The sequence below is a fragment of the Numida meleagris genome, chromosome 3 (assembly GCF_002078875.1).
Source record: "Numida meleagris isolate 19003 breed g44 Domestic line chromosome 3, NumMel1.0, whole genome shotgun sequence".
NCBI lineage: Eukaryota > Metazoa > Chordata > Aves > Galliformes > Numididae > Numida > Numida meleagris.
The window spans coordinates 81,942,921-81,950,972 of record NC_034411.1 but is presented as its reverse complement, the minus strand read 5'-3'; positions in this window follow the sequence as shown (position 1 = coordinate 81,950,972).

Below are 8,052 nucleotides of genomic sequence, written 5' to 3'. Positions count from 1 at the left end.
ATATTCTCTTTGTTGCACTCACTTTTATGTCTCTACTTTTTGAGCCATGAGAAATAGTAAATATTTTCTTTTCACTTCATGATTGTATAGACATTCTCATACTAGTTGTGAAAATTGTTGTTTTGGGGGTTTTTCTTGTTTTTATCCCTACCCTAAAAAGCTGTAGTGTATTATCATACAAACTCCATTCTATCATCTTTCCTTGGTCTTTTTCTACACAAAAAGAAACATGAATTCCTGTATTGGGAATTGCAAGGGGGGTGTTGATTAGGTTCCACTAAGGAAAAGTACAGGGAGCTATAAGGGGAAGTATTTATTGGTGATCACAAGTGGGTAGAAATATAGCTTGCTAATTTTATACTAATGCACTTGAAAGGGAAGAGATCCAAGCACTGAAAATAACAGCATTACATGTCCTCCATTATTTGCTTATGGAAGCAAGGCTGTGCAGTAGAACAGTGTTGCAAACACAAGCTGATCCTTTTTCCACTGAAATCTACGTCGGTTGATTAACTGCAGTAGAAGCAGGCTATGCTCAAATGGTAAGTATACGTGTGAGTTCTTCCAGCAATTGTGAAACAAATGACTGCATATCCTGAGTCTATCTTTATATATGCAAAGTAAAATAAAAAGTAGCTTTTGATGTCTCTGCTGAGCAGTGCTGACCCATGCATGCTTGGTCAGTAATTGCCCTGCTGGTTACTGACTAAAACTAAGTCCTTGAGGGAATACAATTTTTAAATTATATGATGACTGCTCCAGAAGTACTGCCTCCTATTTTATTACGTTGGCATACAATATCAGAGGTGGATGTTGGTGCTATGGCAGTAGACGTTGAACCTTCCCACCAATATTCCATTGCATTTTGTTGCTGTGTGCCAGATGGCATCAGAAGGGTAGTCTGACAAAATGGTGTCTGACATGGAAGTGTGTATGAAGCAAAGGTGTGTCACTGAATTCCTCCATGGGGAAAAAAAAACTGTGTCTTTTGCAATAGGAAAGAGGTCATCCTTCTGGATATCCTAGAACCTGAACAAACTATCAGCTCTGACCACTGCATCATGGTGCCCACTAAGCTGAAGGCTCAAACTTCCAGAGTCAGATCAGAAAAGAAGACAGCCTTTCTCTTGCAACATGATCATGATAAAGCCAAGCCCCATACTGACTTGAAGACCATAGTGCACATTGCCAGCCATGGCTGGACTGTCCTACCATACCCACCATATAGTCTGGATTTTCCACCTTCTAACTTCCATCTTTTCAGGCCAATGAAAGATGGACTGCATGGGAAACATTTTCCTAATAACAGTGCCATCATAGCAACTGTGGAATAGTGCATCACCTCCTCTAGTCTGGTTTTTTTTATTACAGCATGCAGGCTCTTGTTCAGTGCTAGCAAAAATGCATAGCTACTGGTGGTCACTATGTTGAAAAATAGTATTTTGTAGCAGAGAACTTACTCTATCAAACATTATTGTACTTTTTTTTTAATGTTTTAGTTTCTATGGAAAAATAGGAGGCATTACTTTCAGAGCAACCTATGTACTTTTGATAAATCTATCTTCTGCCTTTCTAAAACAAAGCCAAGACAAAATGGTGAGTCTGGAAGTTTAACTTAGATTATTAAACTTAGTTAACTGTATCTAAAATACTTGAAAGCAAGAATGAAGAGAAATTGTGTTATGGAGTGGAACTCGTTTTGAAATTCTCACATCCCATATATAAAGAGTCAGGAGCGTATTTATGTGATCCTCTTAAGCCATTTGGACTTTCAACTTAAATTTCAAGGGTGTTTCAGAACAGGTAGACAGCAGTCTCTATTTCCTAAGATCAGTGCACACTTAATCTTACTTTGAGGTGGGAATTCTCTCACCTGGTATTAGATACTGTGTTAGGCTGTGGGTATCTGGGTGTGAGCTAGGCATCCTATGCTCCTGTAATAGCCAGAGGAAAGAAATAGGTGTTTGGGTACAATTTGCCTGGTTTAGAGCTCTTGTATGTAGCTAGATGAACTGCCTTCTAATAGTATCAATTGTTCTACAGTGATGTAAGGGTCAGATGGTGTAGTAGGTAATGTCGCCATTTGGTCAGATAACTCTCATAGTGCATGCTGCTTTCATGTTGAATTAGTTCTGCCACTTCCGTGCTGTCAGCTCTTTCTACCTTGACAACATTTTCAAGAAAGCCATTTGCATAACAGATGATGAAACTTAATTGTACCAAAACCACTGTAATCAAAGGAGGTTATTTTTGCCTGATCCTGGGAGATTTTGCTTCAGATAATCAAAACCAATCAAAGATCTAATTCCCAGCCCTAGCAGAATATAGTCAAAATCTATTTTACTTTTGTGACTTTATGGAAACTTGCATATTTTATTTGCAAAAAGGAGCATTGTTCAGCAAGTCAGACTGAGCCTCAGATAACTGTCATAAAAATTGTCTTACCATTGTTGTTTACCATAGGACACATTTTTAATTCAAATTTTCAAATTGTTTACCCATCAGATTACTTGGTCTGAACTTTTAAACCATAGTGAATGTGGGTCTCAGCTGAGGAAAACGGCAAGATAAGCAGTTTGTGTATACCCACGTCTCAGGGACAATAGGTTTAAAAGCTGTTTCATTTTTTTTCCAGCTTTTGTAATCAGAATGTGTGGTTTCTTCCCATTTACGTTAAGTCAGTGTGCATTTCTTACATCCTCAAGGCTTCTTCTGTGTGGATATACTTCTTGAAATGTGACACTGTTACATCTGCTTTTTTAGTGAGCTCCAGTGTGTAGTTTTTAGAGGTTTTCCCTTAGTTGTGTGACCTAATGATTAAAGAAAATAAAAATAATGAACTCATCTCTCTCTGACGTTTAAATTCTACCATGTGAATAGGTCCTTTGTTGAGTGTTTTCCAGTCTTAAGAGCTGCCTCCACGCAGTTGACCCTTAAGACCTATTTTGAGTTACCAGACAAAAATAAGGTTTCCCTTCAAGTGTTGGTTGTCAGGGGTAACTGGCACTGATGCCAAAAGATGAATACTCTACCTACTTAGGATAATGCCTACTTTGTGAGCTAAATAAAGAGCTAAATTGCAGAGAAGGAAGTTGGATAAATGTGAAATATCAAGGGAGAAAAAACAAGATTATTAGGGACACAGGTTTCAGAAAGGATTATTGCTTTTTGCACCAGTAATGGCCTGGTGTACAGTTCATGTACACTGTTGTGCAGCTAGGCACTGGCTCCCTCAGCCCTGATGCTCCATGGAATAGCATACATGCTTTAGTCACTGCCCAAATAACAATTAAGAAGGGAGAGGCGGGGAAGGGGAATATTTTGCATGAATTACTTTGAATTTTACAGAAGAATGAGAGTTCCTATGATAGCAAGAAGTGTAGTATTTTGAGCTTTGCATGTTGAGAGACTCAGCTGCTGTTGGGAGAGTTACTGCTGAAATTCAGAATTCCTCAGCAAAATTAATGTGGCATTAATGTAAACAATGGATAAAAACTTACCTGTATCTAAAATTGTGTAATGGAAGAAATAAATTACTTTGCTGTGGGATTCAAATGTGGAAGCAATGTTGGTTCCCTTCCCTGAAAAAATGTGCTGGTCACTTTGTGGGGTATGGCAAAAGGAAGTGAGAATATCAAACAATATCAGAACTTGATGTCTACTAATGTTTTTATATCTGCGCAAAAGAAGATGAAGATGTGACCCACATCATGTAGTATCAAGAGATGCAAGCTCTTGGTTTCTTACAGTTAGCTAATACACTTATTAATACCTCAGTAGCCAAGAATAACACCATATCCAGTTACACACAGTCATGTGATTTTCAGAAACTGTTTCATGTGATTTTTCTCTGCAAAACAGCAAAAATTGGTGTACAAACGTATGTAAGTAACTTGGGGCTGAGCAGTCAAGAGTACTCCTTATAACTCATTTTCTTACTGTAGTTAGGATTTTCCAGGCAGATCCAGTAGCTTGCTTATCAGATACATTCTAAAGATACAAACCAATTCCCCTCCTAACAAGCGTACTGCGAATTTTACCAAAGCAAATAGAGTTGGTTGGCGAATCAGAGGCCACAAACACCTAAGATGGTTCAGGCTACATTTATGGTCACGTTTACGCTTACATTTATATTGCAGATCTTTGCTGCTCTCTGCAAGTTGCACCTGAGGCTGCCAGCATCCATCAGTAGTTCTGCGAGGAGAAAGATTGCTGCAGATTCTGCAGAAAGATTGGCAGCCAAACAGCAAACAGCAAACTGCTGCTTTCACTTTCCATGAGCTTTTAATGTTACAAGCCCTTCCCAGTCTCAAGGCAGTAAAGGAGTGTTGCACCATATTCCGTAAAAGTATGACCTAAACATAACTCCTCCAGTTACTTCAGTGAAATGCTATGGGCTAAATGGCCCCACCTAAAAGTAAAAAAGGGAGCAGGGAGAACTCTTTTCAGATGTGCTTTCAGTGTTTGGTTGTTTTTACATAAGTTCTGTAACATTCTGCCTTGTTTCAAGTGCTTATTTGTGTTGTGGAATAAGGGTCTAGCCTTGTGTTCCTGACTTCATGTAAGTGGAAATCTACTGAAGATTTGGTCCATTGACCTTGACCCCAGGTAAGTTCTCCTTTAGTAACAGGATAATTTTGTGAAGTGTAAGAGTCAGAGTCACCAGCAGAGGTTTTCATGGACAGCAGAGTGGCCAAATGAACATATAGTTTTTCCCTGTGAACTTCACTCACATTTTGTGTTCGCCATAACAGAACTAAAATTCTCCATCTGTGAAACCATCTGGTAGATTAGAAATGCCTACCTTTAAAAAAATAAAACACACCATTCTGTGCCACACAGAATAGTAGAAGAGAGTCCTGGCTTGTTTCCAGTGTAAAACATCCTCAAACACAGAGCCCCCGCCATGGAAGTTAGTGCCAGAAGAGGCCAAGCAAGGCCTGTGATTGCCTGTTTTTCATTTCCAACTACTACATGATCTTGCACAGCAAGCTTTCCAAGGAAATTCCAGGAACTGACAGATGAATGCGTGTATTTACACATAAAAATACACTAACAAATACAAGTAAGAGTTCATAATTCACTCGGGACTTTACCTCTCATTCATCCAAGTAATGATACAATTTAGGATGATGAAACAAAATTTAGAAGATGGGAGTGGTAATTATAGTCTGTTCTCTGGATTTTGCATGGATGGAAGTGAAATTGTAGCAGTCGTCCAGAATCCTTTATTTGTTCTGCAGTACATTCAGTGCTACCGTCACTGCTGCTTCAACCCTTCCGAAGCTTGCATATTTTGCACATTTGAAAGCTGATTTTGTTTTTATCTTAATTAAAAACAACTGCAAATGGAGAATGCTTTCAATATAGAAGGGTCTTCTCCAGTTTCATGTCAAAATGTTCAATATGTTCAGATCTGTTCCTTATGTTTCAATTTTGATCTTATCTTCGTAAAATAATGATCTAAGAAAAAATTCTGAAACTGTTATATCAAATGTCTGTGGATCTCATGGAGGGACCTTTTTTGATTTCTTACAGTTGTCAGCAGGTTTATAATGATTTGAAATATAAGATAATTACTGGAGTTGAATCTGCTGGGAATGTCTAGTGAAAATGAAAGCCAAATGGCCTGTTATATTTTTTACATCAATGCAATGTGATTAGGTAGACTTTCTTATTCAGTGTATTAAAATGTATTTTAAAAAATCGTAGTTATCATTTTAATTTTGCATTCTTTTTCCTTCTTTATTTGCCATTATTGAACACTATTTTTCATTGTAGCCTTCACCTAGCAGCTCTACAAAAAGGAAAAACTCCTAAAATAGAAAAAAAAAACCCAAGATCTGCATGTAGGAAATACGCATTCTGGGAGTGTTTGTACATACTTTTTTTCACTTGCTTTTTCTACGAAGTTTTTAAGATGTAATTATTATTATTTAGTTCTCCTGTACAATTTGCAGTGTATGGATGCTGCAATCCATATGCTGCATACATACATAAATATCCAGTTTCTCTGGAGGACACTGCTCAGGCTGTTAGTTCTCCATCTGTAAGAACATACACAGGGACAAGCTGGTCAGACCAAAGATACATTACTGCTGGTTGTCAGTCTGCAATGATGTCCTGCTACACTGCAGTAACCTACGTCTGTGCCTCAGCAGGGACCTACATTTGCAAGAACTGTAATCAGACTTTAAAACTCTATGAGCTTTGGCACTGAAACCTCTTCAACCATTAGTTTCCTCAGTTCGATGCTGTTACAAGTTTGTTTGTGGTCAGCACTTGCATCTCTGAAAGTGCTAGGAATCATTTCTTTCAATCTTTGCAAGTGGCTCTTGCAGATTAGTGGTTAAGAGTTTGGGAATTTAGTAACACAAGCTTAGATTTATTGATTATAAAAGTGTATACTTCTGATCACACTTGAATGTTAATCTCACAGATTTACTCTAGTAAATGTTAGTGGCAAATTTTGTAAAGTAATGCTGATTTATACTTAAGTCCAAAAGCATTTCACGCATGTGAGTAAAGTTCAGTGCAGCTTTACACTGATGTTAGTGACAACAGTATGTGTTAAGACACCAGTGTGCTGGTAAAACGGGAGAGGAAAATAACTTGTTTCAAGACTTCCACTACTTCCACTACTATCCCAGTCTTTGAAATTAGATTATTTATTTTCTGAAGGGTTTTATGCCATGAGTAAGATGGGTTTCCTTTCACCAATCAGAAACAAGGTATCTGGTCTTAAATTGCCAAGCTTAGACTTGGCACCTAGATGTTGTCTGCTATCGTATGGAGAGGAAGAAAGGCACCTTCAGGGGCGGAGGAATCATAAATGTCATCTTTCACATTAATTTTAGGACAAGATGAAGCACTTCAGTTAGGCAGGGGACAAATGGATTTGACTGTTCTTTTTGCTAGTACAAGTGCGTGTGTGTAATAGGAGTTGGCAGCAGAATTGGTTGATGCAAGCCTAATGAGAAAGCAAGAGTTGTTTTTAAGGGCTGGTAAAGCGGTCATGAACTTCAAAAACTGTCATGAACTTTATAAAACACAGTCCCACATGTGATGATAGCAGCTTCCTTTATGGAATTGTTGAGATTTTTATACTGGAGTATAACAACTTAATTCCTATTAGGTGTCCTTTGAGGTGATAAAATAATCAGCAAGTCACACTTACTATGCAGACATCTTGGAATAGTGAAAATAACAATGTCAGCTTTTCCTTCTCTCATAATTTATATATTCTTTCTCTCGATTGTTATTTGAAGACTTTTTATGTATATCAGGGATTAACTTTTTGAACCTAAATGTTTAAAAGGTTCAAGACAAGTAACGTGTATGGTCTATGCAAAGAAGAAAAAGGCAGTTTCACAACAGCCTGTATTCAGAATTTAGCTAAGTGGCATATTGCATAAAAACATGTTGTCATATTTTTTTTTTCCATTTTGGTAAAGTAGCTTTTAAAAATGCTTTAATATTGTAAGTTCAGCAGTGGAATATCTTATCAGTAGTCACGTTTTGCTATCCACAGTCCAGAGGGAGGAAGGGCTTCTAGAAATGAGTAGTGAGTTTTTAGTGGTTTTAGTAGTGAGTTTTTAGTGAGTTTGTCTGTATTTCTTGTAGTTATGCCACAGTAGAAGAAAAATTCCAATTAAATTGTTTGATAAATAAATTACGTCCCCATGCAGAAAGTCATGTCATTAGAAAATTGCATTTTGCAAAAAAAAAAACAAAAACAAAAAAAAAAACCTCAGAAATGCTAAATATAGCACTAAGAGGCCTTGTTTACTTGAAAAATAGTATACTCATCGTAATCCTATTATGGCTAATCTATGTGTCTGCTAATTGCCTTGTTCAAGAATCAGTGACCTTTCTCAGTTCGTCTGATACATGTAGCAGTGGAAAGATAAAACATAAACAGTTGTCTGTGTCTTTGAAGTATAACAGGGAGAAATTTCTGGATCTCCTGTCTTTGTGATTTGGTTTTAATACAACCTGATGGCAAGAGCATTTTAGTTAGGTGCTTAGAAAGAGTATTGGTCTTTATTTGCT